This window comes from Leucoraja erinacea, chromosome 1 (assembly GCF_028641065.1).
Source record: "Leucoraja erinacea ecotype New England chromosome 1, Leri_hhj_1, whole genome shotgun sequence".
NCBI classification, from domain to species: Eukaryota; Metazoa; Chordata; class Chondrichthyes; order Rajiformes; family Rajidae; genus Leucoraja; species Leucoraja erinaceus.
The window spans coordinates 38,496,833-38,511,189 of NC_073377.1; the positions used below are offsets into that span (position 1 = coordinate 38,496,833).

A 14,357-nucleotide genomic window follows, 5' to 3' on the forward strand; every position below is an offset into this window, starting at 1 on the left:
AACAGGAAGGGTCTTGAAATGCACACATGCACAAAAAGTGCTGGAGTACACAGTGGGTCTGGTAACATCTCTGGAGAACATGAATAGGTGACATTTCGGATCAGGTCCATTCTTCAGATTGATTGTTGTGGAGAAGGTGGGAGGGAGAAACTGGAAGAAAGGAGGGACATGCCAAAGCCTGATGAGTGATAGGTAGATACAGGTGGATAAAGACCAGAGATGAAAAGACAAAAGGTGTGAGATAAGGATAGGAAAACCACAATGTGAAGCCAGAGGAAGGAATATTAATGGCAGGGAAGGGAAATGGGAGTGCACGTTTGATAAGGGTATACTCATGCAAAAAAATCGTCTTTTAATTTCAATGGCACAAGCAAAACATAGGCAGTTTCCACAAACTGTCTTGTCAATTTTAATTGGTTCTTCATTTTTACAGAAGAGATAAAGATCAGAATAACTTCTATATTGAATATTTAAAGGACTGCCACTCTGCACCATAACCAAATTAAATGCTTCTTGAAAATGTTCTTTGTAAATAATGCATGACTTTAACTCTTTCCCAATGCTTCACAGTGAGATCCCTTCCTGTGCTAACTGGTTTTGCCCAGTTATATAACATGTATCCAACATTGGGAACATGTGTTATATAACACCCAGTCATTTTGTCTTGATATTTGCATTCTCCCAAATTGAGTTAAACTAAGATAAAAAACAAAATGAGAATTTTTTAAATTGTTAAACATTTTAAACTATTGTAACCATATGTTGTTAATCAATGCAGGAGTAGGGCATTCGGCCTTTCGAGCCACATAGACTTGTACTCATCCATAACTCTGCTGCCTTCATGCTAACTCAGAACAAACCCTGTTAACCCAGTTCCAGGCCAATTTTAAAATATTCATCATGCCAAAATTCTGCCCATCCCTATGATGTTCTGAAATTTCTCCCTTCCTCCAATTCTAGATCCGTACATTTTTTCTATTTTCATTGCTGCACCACAGTAATCATGACAAATGTTGCCCTAATCCATCTAATGACATTTTAACCTGATATCACCTGATGGGGCTTATTATCAAATTTTCTTTGATAATGTTTCCATGACATGCTGAATGAATGTAAGTTGTTCTTGCAGTATTACTGACTCTGCCAACTTTGCTAAGTGAACACAAGCTGTTGGATTCTTCCAAAATTCAACACATTCTTTGATATTTTATGGAGGGAATCCTGCTGCCATTGCATCAACTGGATAATTTGTGACTCCACTCCCCAAAACATTAGTTAATACGGCACCCTCTATGATGTAGACTAGCAAACCATTCAGTTGTTGAAAGATGGCTAATTCCAGGCAATGAACTCCAGTTTTGCTAGTGGGAATGAATATTAAGAAAATTATAAAGTTTCTTTGTAATATTCAAAGCTGTATATCAGATCCTGCTCCAAGTATTACAGATTGTTTTATTCATTGGCCTTATCGCAATGCTATTTCAAGCGATGCTTGGCTTAATTAGTAGCATCTTTATTTCTGAGCTAAATGGTTTGAAGCTAAATGTTAACTTAAATTCCCACTCCAGCATTCACATACATATTTCAGCAATAATAGGAGTGCTGCAAAACCTGAAAGGTATACCTTTGTCAAATATTAAAAAAGGATTTCATCTGTCTATCAAATGGATATTTTAGGTCTACTGCAGCTGCTTACATAATAACTGTGACTGCAGTTCATGTTATTAATCACGTTTAAAAAATGTTGAAACTGGATGGGTTCTCCATATATTAAGTCCTTTTGATCCTACTTACTTTCTTGCATTAAAGTAACCTTCTATTTCTTCTTACATTTCAATCTGCCTTAAAAAATGTATCTTAATTATTAATTTACATGGTCAATTGTCTATTATCAGCAGATTGTGGTTCCTTTCTCTTCCATTGATAACAGATTGGTTTTATTTGTTGTGGTGACCAACAGTCAGTCTTACGTAAGTCAAGTCAAGTCAAGTCAAGTTTATTCGTCACATACACATACGAGATGTGCAGTGAAATGAAAAATGGCAATGCTCGCGGACTTTGTGCAAAAGGACAAACAAACAAACAAACAACCAAACAAACTACAAACAGAATCACATATTCTTTTACATATTAAATATTGTGGGCGGAAGGAAAAAGGGAAAAAAAAAAACAGCAATTTAAAAAAAAGCAGTGGAGTGGTACAGTAAAGTTAGTCCCTGGTGAGATAGGAGTTTACAGTCCTAATGGCCTCTGGGAAGAAAAACTCAACCTCTCCGTTCTCACACGGAGGCGTTTGCCTGACCGTAGCAGCTGGAACAGTCCATTGCAGGGGTGAAAGGGGTCTCTCATGATTTTATTGGCTCTGGAGTTACACCTTCTGATGTATAAATCCTGCAGAGGGGCGAGTGAAGTTCCCATAGTGCATTCGGCCAAACGCACTAGACTCTGCAGAGCCTTCTTGTCCTGGGCAGAGCAGTTCCCAAACCAAATTGTGATATTTCTGGACAAGATGCTTTCCACAGCCGCTGAGTAGAAGCACTGGAGGATCCTCAGAGACACTCTGAATTTCCTCAATTGCCTGAGGCGGTAAAGGCGCTGCCTTGCCTTACTCACGAGTGCTGCGGCGTGTGATGTCCATGTCATATCCTCAGAGATGTGGACTCCCAGATATTTAAAACAGCTCACCCAATCCACAGTATCCCCATTTATCTTCAATGGTGTGTACGTCCTCAGATGATGTGCCCTCCTAAAGTCCACGATCAGCTCCTTCGTTTTTTTGATGTTCAAGACAAGGCTGGTGTCCTGACACCAGAGTGCCAGATCAGCCACCTCCTCCCGGTAGGCCTTCTCATCATTGTCTGAGATCAGGCCCACCACCACAGTGTCATCAGCAAACTTGATTATTGAGTTGGAGCTGAACCTAGCCACACATTCATGTGTGTACAGGGAGTACAATAGGGGGCTAAGTCATGGTTTAAGATATAACTTTGTTGTTTATTTTAGTCATTCATACAAGACTTGCATTATAATTGGAAGGATTTTGTGACTTGACCATGGGCCATACATTACATGATTTGAATGGGGCCAGATGTGACATTTTTGGTTATCAACTGTATTTTAGTAATAAATAACCTCTTAAAAAAAATTGCAATGAAGATCAAATTTTAGTGCATCAATACTATGACATATATTGCCATTTTGCATGTTTTAACTATGATTCTTGTGATACTTTAGCCTATCTGCTTTCTATCTTGAGCCACAAATAATTATTAGATCCTGCCTTTACCTGTTGAAAGAGATCTAAAGGTATTACTACACTGAAAGTTGATGAGGTTGTTACATAACCCAAGCTGATGAAGAGAGAGGTGAAGATTCTGCTCGCAATGCATGAGGCACTCTTTAAATTGAATTCACAAAATCTTTGGCTTTCTTTTGCCCCACTTGACAATTTGTGATGTTGCTGGTTGTGAGAAGTACAAAGAACAGAAGCTATGCTGCATGTTCAATGCATAAGTAGGTACAGGAACGACCATCATAATATCTATGTATTTGAGATTATCACACCCATTTGAAGTCAACGAGCGGGAAGCATAGTTAATTTCCAATTACTATTGATTATTAGTTACTCTTCTAACACTTCAATAAACGTTCCCATTCTTACTTACTTCAAAATATTGAAACAATACCGTTTTTAGTCACTTCAGGTTCACCAGACTGATTCTTTGGATGTCAGGACTTTCATATGAAGAAAGACTGGATAGACTCGGTTTGTACTCGCTAGAATTTAGAAGATTGAGTGGGGATCTTATAGAAACTTACAACATTCTTAAGGGGTTGGACAGGCTAGATGCAGGATGATTGTTGCCGATGTTGGGTAAGTCCAGGACAAGGGGGGTCACAGTTTAAGGATGAAGGGGAAATCCTTTAAGATCGAGATGAGAAAAACATTTTTCACACCGAGAGTGGTGAATCTCTGGAACTCTCTGCCACAGAAGGTAGTTGAGGCCAGTTCATTGGCTATATTTAAGAGGGAGTTAGATGTGGCCCTTGTGGCTAAAGGGATCAGGGGGTATGGAGAGAAGGCAGGTACAGGATACTGAGTTGGATGATCAGCCATGATCATATTGAATGGCGGTGCAGGCTCGAAGGGCCGAATGGCCTACTCCTGCACCTATGTTTCTATGTTTCTATATAGGTCACTTATCATCACAGATGTTTATGGCAGTCACAAATGGTGATGCAGGCCTTGTGTCAGCTTGGACCATGTGTAATGTCAGAAAGATGTCTTTACCGTTGTCGTCAAATCCCCTCGTATTCAAAGCCTTCTTACCATTTACCTTTTTATTTGCATGCTGTAGCAAAATTACCCTTGCTGGTGTGCATTATGAACATCAGGGTATCCACTTTGGTGAAAAGAGCAACAACTTCTTCTATGGTAGACAAAAGTGCTGGAGAAACTCAGCGGGTGCAGCAGCGTCTATGGAGCGAAGGAAATAGGCCACGTTTCGGGCCGAAACCCTTCCTCAGACTGATGGAGCTGAGGAAGGGTTTTGGCCTGAAACGTTACCTACTTCCTTTGCTCCATTGATGCTGCTGCACCCGCTGAGTTTCTCCAGCACTTTTGTCTACCTTCGATTTTCCAGCATCTGCAGTCCTTCTTAAACAACTTCTTCTATGTTTACTTTAGCCTAATCCCTCATCAGAAACTGTTGCCAGTGATAGATACAAGATACTGGAGTAACTCAGCGGGCCAAGCAGTATCTCTGGAGAAAAGGAATAGGTGATGTTTTGGGTCAAGACCCTTCTTCAGGCTGCGAGCCAGGGGAGAGGGAAGTTAGAGGTATGAGGGAATGGAGGGGGAAACTAGAGGAAGGAGTCAGGGGGAGGGAAACTAGACTATGAGTCAGGGGAGAGGGAAACCTCTCCCAGTAATAATAATCTGCCAATAATAATTCAGTATTAAAAATTGCAACTGTCTAGCAGGGGATTTGTGGAGACATTGGTTCCTCTTTTTGATCCTTAACCTGGGTCTATTAGGTGGTAGAGCAAAACGAGCAGTAGAGGAATGCTGTCTTTGTCACGCATTACTGGATTTTAATGGAAAAGAAAATTAGGCAGGCAAGCTGCCGAATCACTGACATAATCTTTGATTGCTGCCACAGCTCCCAATTACCATTATTATACTCGTCAAAATCTAGCATTGCCTCTTGAAGATTAAATACTTACAGCTGTCAAATATATTGTCCAGCTGCTCTTGTTCTTTCGAGTCTGGCTTTCATTTGGTCCACATTAGGCTGTGCTTACATTTATAGATAACATCTACTAACTCGGAGGCAGAGATTTAAGGCAATTGATTGGAGAATGGACGGTGAAGCTGAGAAAACAATTATTTCAGTGGATGAGTGGTGGAAGTCTGGATCTTACTGCAGGGAAAGGCAGTTGAGCTAGAAACCATCACCGCATTTAAAAAGTGCCTGAATGAGCATTTGTGGAGCCATAACATGTTGATAAGGAAATATATTGGCTGATCATTGTGTCAAAGGATCCAGGAGAACTGGCAACTTTGCCCTCAAATTTCAGTTGTGGTCCAGTTGATATCACTATATAGAAACATAGAAAATACTGTGCAGGAGTAGGCCATTTGGCCCATCGAGCCAGCACCGCCATTCAATATGATCATGGCTGATCATCCAAAATCAGTACCCCATCTATCTCATCAAATCAGCTATCTCCCCATATCCCTTGATTCCGCTAGCCCTACGAGCTATATATCTAACTTGCTCTTGAACACTATAGTTCTGAGACAGAATGTTTTGGGTTGATTTCCAGATATTTGAGCGCAAAAAGTAAGCTGACATTCCAGTTCAGCACTGAGGGAAAAGTTCACAAAAGAAAATCCATTTTGTAGGGTTTGGACATTACTGGCTAACTCAAAACTTTCTGGATACAGCCACATTGGTGGCGTATTTAAGAGTGAATCACATGGGATCACATAGAGGGCAGACCAGTAAGGAGGGCAGATTTACTCCCCTGAAAAACATTGGTGAATCTGTTATGTTCTGCCTTTCAGCTGCTCACTTTGATGGATTAAAAAAAGTCACAACATTTACAACCACATTACTGTGTGTGAGAGGTAGCTGTGCAGAAACTGGCTGCTATGTGTCTTAACGGCCTGTCCCACTAAGGCGATTTTTCAGTGGACTGCCGGCGACTGTCAAGTTCGCGGCACTCGCCTGAAAACCAGGAACTGGAACGGCGACTGTCAGAGTGGAACACACACACACACACACACACACACACACACACACACACACACACACACACACACACACACACACACACACACACACACACACACACACACACACACACACACACACACACACACACACACACACATCGCAAAGGTGGGGGCCAGGGAAAACGTGGGAGCGCTGTCTGAAATTCACACGGTGCAAAGCCAAGGTGATACAGATACACACCACGACGAACAGGAAGGTTAAGACGGCTAGCACAGTGTACGGTAAGTCCATCAAAAGAGGGCGGAGGGGAGAAGTGGGGGGGGGGGGGGGGGGGGGGAGAGTGGGGGGAAGAAGGCAGGGAGAAGGGCGGAGAAGGAGTGGAGACACTTTTAAGAAGCCAGCCAACTTTGAATAAGCCAGAGATACACAGCTGTGAAGTTTAGCGGACATTTAACATTACCAGTCGGTTATCCTTGGTTCTGAAACTCGTGCTTACGTTTTTTTTCCCCCATTGAGCCAATGAAAATGCCCGGTCAGCCAAGGCGATTAACTAAAACTACCTACGACTACCTCGACTACCCACAACTACATGGTGACCCCACTACAACTGCACCAACGACTACAGGATTATCGATTTTCTCCATGGCGACCAATCTTTGGTCGCAAAAATTTTTTCAACATGTTGAAAAATTTGCGGCGACCATACCGAGGCCGCGACTTGTTCCCAAAATGCGGGAACTCCTCGCGACCATGAAGAATACTCACCAGAGACCGCCAGCGAACATGTGGCGACCATGTGGTGATCATGAGGCGGCGCAGAATCTCCTGCACGCGCCTAAAAAGACGCCTAAGTGGAACAGGCCCTTAACATAAGTACAATACTTTAAAAATTGTGGACATGAAAGCACTTTCGGATACTTTGAAAGGGCTGCCACAGGTAAAGGCAATTTATTCTTCAAAACATCTGGCGATGATTGTCATGCCTTTTAATCTGTAACATAACATTGTATTTTACTATTTACATTTCTGGTTGCCAGATTACAAAATAAGGATCTTCTTCTTTTCATGTCCATCTTGTTACAAATGTTGACCTCGCTGTCATTGTCCGTCCTGAAAAGGACGTAAGCTTCCAGCGAAAATCAGTGGAACGGCTTTAGCGAGGAAGAGTAGAAGATTTACAATGATGATGCCAAACATATTTAGCAAAGACGCACAGATTGGGACTCTTTTCTCTCAAGGAAAATTAATACTGAAGAGTAATAGATCATGAGATACATCAGTGGGCTCTTTTGGCCCACTGAATCCATGCAGGCCTGTACTAATCTAATCTAATCTTTATTCGCAACATATGTCATCAATTCACCCCAGATTTTACCACTACCAGAACACAATGGGCAATTTACAGAAAACAACAAAATCCTGGAGTAGCCAGCTGGGAGCTGGATAGGATGGTGGGTGTATGGTACAAGCTGCCAGAGGAGGTAGTTGAGGCTGGGACTATGCCAACATTTAAGAAAGAGTTAGACAGGTACATGGATAGGACACGTTTGAAGGGAAATGGACTAAACCTGGGCAGGTGGGACTGGTGTAACTGGGACATGTTGGCCGGTGTGGGGAAGTTGGGCAGAAGGGCCTGTTTCCACGCAGCATCACTCTATGACTATAACTTAGCAGGTCAGGCAGCATCTGTGGAAAACATGGAAAGGTGACAATTTGGGTTGGGTTGGGATGGACAATTTACCTACCAACCAACTCAAGGAAACCTACATGGTCACAGGGAGAAAATGCAAGCTCCATACAGACAGCATCTGAGGTCAGTATCAAACTTCAGGGTTGCTTGCTGTGAGACAGCAGCCCTACAAACTGCACCACGTCTTCCCTGTAATCTATTCGCAGTCTCTAAAATCATGAAGGTTTTGATAGTGGGGAGATATTCAAACTGATTTCCCTGTCAGGTAATTGGAACAAATGTTGTGAAATTTTAGAATGCAAGACCATTTAATCTGTTCATGTTTGATGTATCTAAAATTGAATAGGATCTATTTAGATCACTTTCATGCATTTATCATATAACAGAACAAATCAATGGCTGATATTTAATGTTTAGAGTTAAGGAAAAGGGCCAAAAAGGTAACAATCGCAGGATTACTGCCTGTGCCACGCGACAGTGAGAGTAGGAATGGAGCGAGGTGGAGGATAAATGCATGGCTGAAAGACTGGTGCAGAGGGCAGGGATTCAAGTTTTTGGATCATTGGGATTTCTTTTGGGGAAGGTGGGACCTGTACAGAAAGGATGGGTTCCACTTGAACCCGAGGGGGGACCAATATCCTGGCGGGGAAATTTGCAAAGGCTACTGGGGAGACTTTAAACTAGAATGGTTGGGGCGAGGGACTCAAAAAGAGAAAGCTAGTAGACAGAATGGGAGGCAGGAAGCAGAAAAGGGAAGCACTCGGGCACAAGAAGAGAAAGAAAAAAATAAAAATAAACAGAGAATAAGAGGCGGGGGGTTTCTTAAATGTGCATATTTTAATGCTAGGAGCATTGTAAGAAAGGTGGATGAGCTTAGAGTCTGGATAGCCACCTGGAAGTATGATGTTGTGGCGATCAGTGAAACATGGTTGCAGGAGGGCTGTGATTGGAACCTAAATATTCCAGGATTTTGTTGCTTCAGGTGTGATAGAATTGGAGGGGCAAGAGGTGGAGGTGTTGCATTACTAGTCAGGGAAGATAATACAGCAGTGCTTTGACAGGATAGATTAGAGGGCTCATCTAGGGAGGCTATTTGGGTGGAACTGGGAAGTGGGAAAGGGGTAGCAACACTTATAGGGGTGTATTATAGACCGCCAAATGGGGATCGAGAATTGGAAGAGCAAATATGTAAGGAGATAGCAGATATTAGTAGTAAGCACAAGGCAGTGATTGTGGGAGATTTCAATTTTCCACACATAGACTGGGAAACACATTCGGTAAATGGGCAGGATGGTTTGGAGTTTGTAAAATGTGTGCAGGATAGTTTTTTGCAGCAATACATAGAGGTACCTACTAGAGGAGGGGCAGTGTTGGACCTCTTGTTAGGAAATGAGACGGGACAGGTGGCGGAGGTATGCGTTGGGGAGCACTTCGGGTCCAGTGATCACAATACCATTAGTTTCAATATAATTATGGAGAGGGTCAGAACTGGACCTAGGGTTGAGATTTTTGATTGGAGAAAGGCTAACTTTGATGAGATGCGAAATGATTTAAAAGGAGTGTACTGGGACATTTTGTTTTATGGGAAGGATGTAGAAGAGAAATGGAGGACATTTAAAGGGGAAATGTTAGTACAGAATCTTTATGTTCCTGTTCGGTTTAAAGGAAACAGTAAAAATTGGAAAGAGCCCTGGTTTTCAAGGGAAATTGGACATCTAGTTTGGAAAAAGAGGGAGATCTACAATAATTATAGGCAGCATGAAGTAAATGAGGTGCTTGAGGAGTATAAGGAATGTAAAAAGAATCTTAAGAAAGAAATTAGAAAAGCTAAAAGAAGACATGAGGTTGCTTTGGCAAGTAAGGTGAAAGTAAATCCAAAGGTTTCTACAGCTATATTAATAGCAAAAGGATAACGGGGGATAAAATTGGTCCATTGGAGAGACATAGTGGGCAGCTATCTACAGAGCCAAAAGAGATGGGGGAGATATTGAACAATTTATTTTCTTCGATATTCACCAAGGAGAAGGATATTGAATTATATGAGGTAAGGGAAACTAGTAGAGTAGCTATGGATACTATGTTTCAAAGTAAAAGAAGTACTGACACTTTTGAAAAATATAAAAGTGGATAAGTCTCCAGGTCCTGACAGGATATTCCCTAGGACATTGAGGGAAGTTAGTGTAGAAATAGCCGGGGCTATGACAGAAATATTTCAAATGTCATTAGAAACGGGAATAGTCCCCGAGGATTGGCGTACTGCGCATGTTGTTCCATTGTTTAAAAAGGGTTCTAAGAGTAAACCTAGCAATTATAGGCCTGTTAGTTTGACTTCAGTGGTGGGCAAATTAATGGAAAATATACTTAGAGATAATATATATAAGCATCTGGATAAACAGGGTCTGATTAGGAACAGTCAACATGGATTTGTGCCTGGAAGGTCATGTTTGACTAATCTTCTTAAATTTTTTGAAGAGGTTACTAGGGAAATTGACGAGGGTAAAGCAGTGGATGTTGTCTATATGGACTTTAGTAAGGCCTTTGACAAGGTTCCTCATGGAAGGTTGGTTAAGAAGGTTTAACTATTGGGTATAAATGCAGGAGTAGCAAGATGGATTCAACAGTGGCTGAATGGGAGAAGCCAGAGGGTAATGGTGGATGGTTGTTTGTCTGGTTGGAGGCAGGTGACAAGTAGGGGTAACATGAGGGGGAACTTCTTTACTCAGAGAGTGGTAGTGGTGTGGAATGAGCTTCCAGTGGAAGTGGTGGAGGCAGGTTCGTTGGTATCATTTAAAAATAAATTGGATAGGCATATGGATGAGAAGGGAATGGAGGGTTATGGTATGAGTGCAAGCAGGTGGGACTAAGGGGAAAAAGTTGTTCGGCACGGACTTGTAGGGCCGAGGTGGCCTGTTTCCGTGCTGTAATTGTTATATGGTTATATATCTCTGTGCCTACATAGGTTTCATCCGGAGGCTCTGGTAGTTTCCTCCAATATCCCAAAGACGTGTGTGTTTATAGGTTAATTGCCCTCTCTAAATTGTCCCTAGTGTATAAGACATGGATGAGAAAGTGGGATAACACAAAACCAGTGTGAACGGGTGATCGATGGTCAGCATGGACTTGATGGTGTACCCATGCTGCATCTCTAAACTCTAAACCAGGGTTCAATTGTCAAGCTCAAAGACATCCACAGCTGGCCCCTTTCCTATCTCAGCAATTGGCTTTAGACTTCTCATCCATATTGCTGTTTTGTTCCCCAAAATATTACTCCACCTTTGGCAATTGATCATCCAGGAACCTGTTCCTTCTTTCTAACACCTCCTCCAAAAAAGTGGATCCGAATGAGATATTTCAAATGATGACGAGGGTTAACTGAATGGCCAGTGAAGTATATTTCCCTGGGTGGAGTTGGTTTTTCAATGTCAAGGGCATAAATGCAAGGGTGTAAGTGCATACGATGCCCTTGTATTGTATCAAATGTAGTGATGTAATTGGTACCTAAGAAAGGGTGTGAGCCAGGACAACACAACTTCATATCAGTCTGACAAAGGGTACCAACTCAAAATATCTGTCCATTTCCTCCATAGATGCTGCCTGACCCACTGAGTTCCTCCAGCACTCTGCTTTTTTGCACTACACCATATTTACTGTTTAGAGAAAATAATTTGTATTCATCGAGCACCTATAAATTTAGAATGTTCCAAACTGTTTTAAGACAAGTAAACTCTTGTGAATTGCAATATACTCTCTTAATCCTATAATTTAATCTGACACAGATTACATTATCAGATTAAGCGAATATATTGCACCATTAGGTACATACAAATGTAGATTATATGTTGTATTTTATACATAATGCGCACACATGACACATCATAATCATTGTATCAAGTCCGTGTTTTGATAATGCATAGGAAGGAACTGCAGATGCTGGTTTAGATAGACACAAACTGAAGATAGACACAAAAAGCTAGAGTAACTCAGCGGGACAGGCAGCATCTCTGAGAGAAGAAATGGGTGACGTTTCGGGTCGAGACCCTTCGTTGAAAATGCATATGTGTGAAAATTATGATTGCATGTAATAACTTTAGTTTAGATTAGAGATACAGCGTGGAAACAGGTCCTTCGGCCCACCGGGTCCACACCGTCCTACGATCCCCGCACATTAACACTATCCTACATGCACTAAGGACAATTTTTACATTTACCAAGCCAATTTACCTACATAACTGTACGTCTTTGGAGTGTGGGAAGAAACCGAAGATCTTGGAGAAAACCCACACGGTCACGGGGAGAACGTACAAACTCTGTACAGACAGCACCCATAGTCGGGATCAAACCCGGGTCTCCGGCGTTGCAAGTGTTGTATGGCAGAAACTTTACCGCTGCGCCACTGTGCCATTGTTGGAATTTAATTTAAGCCTTATCCAGAAGAATGCAAATGTAGCAAATTATCAGGATGGATGTGGTCAAAAGTTTTGTTTGATAATATTTGGATAATAGGAAACATGTATTTGTTACTCAGCACTTTTGGAAAAATATGCAATCTATGAAATTATTTGATTTTCTGCATTATCAAGTGATAAGTTCCAACTAATTGTGATAATATGTAAATTCATCCGGATAAGCATGCTATTTAAAATTCTGTGTAGATTTGATTTGATTAGATTAGTTTGTGTCTTGTGTATCAGGGTGTAATAAGCTTTTCCTTCACATGCCCAGAGAATAAATAGTATATATGATGGTATATATGACAATAAACACAATGATGAGTGCAAAGCAGCAGAATTATGGATGTTTGTAGTGCAAATTCTGAATAGTGTAAAGCAATATTAAAGTACATAAATTGAATAACTGAATAACGTTGAGTTAAACTGGGTGTATGTGGCAGCACCTCTGGGTAGGTGTGTGCAAGAGTTTCAGTAGTTGGATAGCAGTGGGGTGAAGCTGTTTCCCACTTCTGTACAACCAATGTTTTGCTGGCAGTGTGGCACAATGGTGCAACAGTAAAGTTGCGTCCTTACAGCACCAGAGAACCAGAGTCGATCCTGACTACGGATGAAGTCAGTATGGAGTTTGTACGTTTTGCTTGTGATCATGTGGATTTTCTCCGGATGCTCAGGTTTCCTACCACACTCCAAAGACGTACAGATTTGAGGGTTAATTGGTTTAGGTAAAATTGTAAATTGATCCTAATGTGTAGGATAGTGTGCTAGTTTGCCTCTGCTTTGCCCTTCATTTGAAGAGGATGTGCTAATTAGGAACAGTCAGCAAGGCTTTAACCAGAGCAGGTTATGTCTTACAAACTTTATTTGAGGTTTTTTCGAGAGCGTGGATTTTAGCTGGAGTTTAATCCAAGCAAGTGTGAGCTGTTGCACTTTGGGAGGTCGAATGTAAAGGGAACGTGTAGAGTTCATGACAAGACACGCATTGGTGTACAGAGGGACCTTTGGGCCCAAGTCCACAGTTGCCTGAAACTGGCAACACAAGTAGATAGAGTGGGAAAGATGTGGAGGCTTTGGAGAGGGTGCAGAAGAGATATATCAGAATGCTGCCTGGATTAGAGGGTGTTACCAATATGGAGAGGTTGGACAAACTTGGCTTGTTTTCTCCTGATTGTCAGAGGCTGAGAAGGGGACCTGATAGAAATCTATAAAATCATGAGGAGCTTAGATAGGGGAAACATCAGACCAAGGAGCAGATTTCAAAGATTTGAGGGCATTTAAATTGAGAAGGTCAAAATTTAAAGGAAATGTGCAGGGCAAGTATGTTTACATAGAGAATGGCAGGTGTGTCTGGTGATGACATGTTACTATGTGGTGGTGATGAGGGCAGACATGATAGTGGCATTTAAGAGGCTTTTAGATAAGGAATGGATTATGCATAGGCCAAGGAGATTATTTTAACTTGACATCATGTTGACCATTAACATTTTGGGCTGAAGAGCCTATTCCTACACTGCACTGTTTTAAGTTCTATTTGTAGATCAACATTGGCTTACAATTGAGAAATACTTAGATTTTAAAATTTGATTTGAAATCCTTTCACAGTTTATCATCTCTTTCCCTCTGTAACCGTTCCCTGTACTGCAGCCTGAGATATCTGCGCTGCTATTATGTCCCTGGTTTTAATCATTTCACTGTTACTGGATGTGTTTGCAGTTTGTGTGACAATAAAAAGGCAAACATGCCTGATACAGTTAACTCTTTATCTTCCATAGATGCTGGCTGTCCTGCTAAGTTTTCCATCATTTTCTTTTTTTAGTTCAAGTTTTCAGTGTCTGTTGTTTTTGCTTTTCATTCACTGAGACTACAGTACTAAATCTTCCTCCTTTATGAATCTCCTTAAAACTTATCTTTTTGACACAGTTTTTGTGGCTTAGTGTATGATAAAGTAAGGCATTTTGGAATGTCAACGTTCATTTC

At 41.4% G+C, this 14,357-nt stretch overlaps 1 protein-coding gene across 6 annotated transcripts in view; it reads left to right on the forward strand.

The window, feature by feature from the left end:
• Positions 1 to 14,357, forward strand: part of npr3 (natriuretic peptide receptor 3) — an 89,460-nt gene that overhangs the window by 3,457 nt on the left and 71,646 nt on the right. The window lies entirely within an intron of this gene.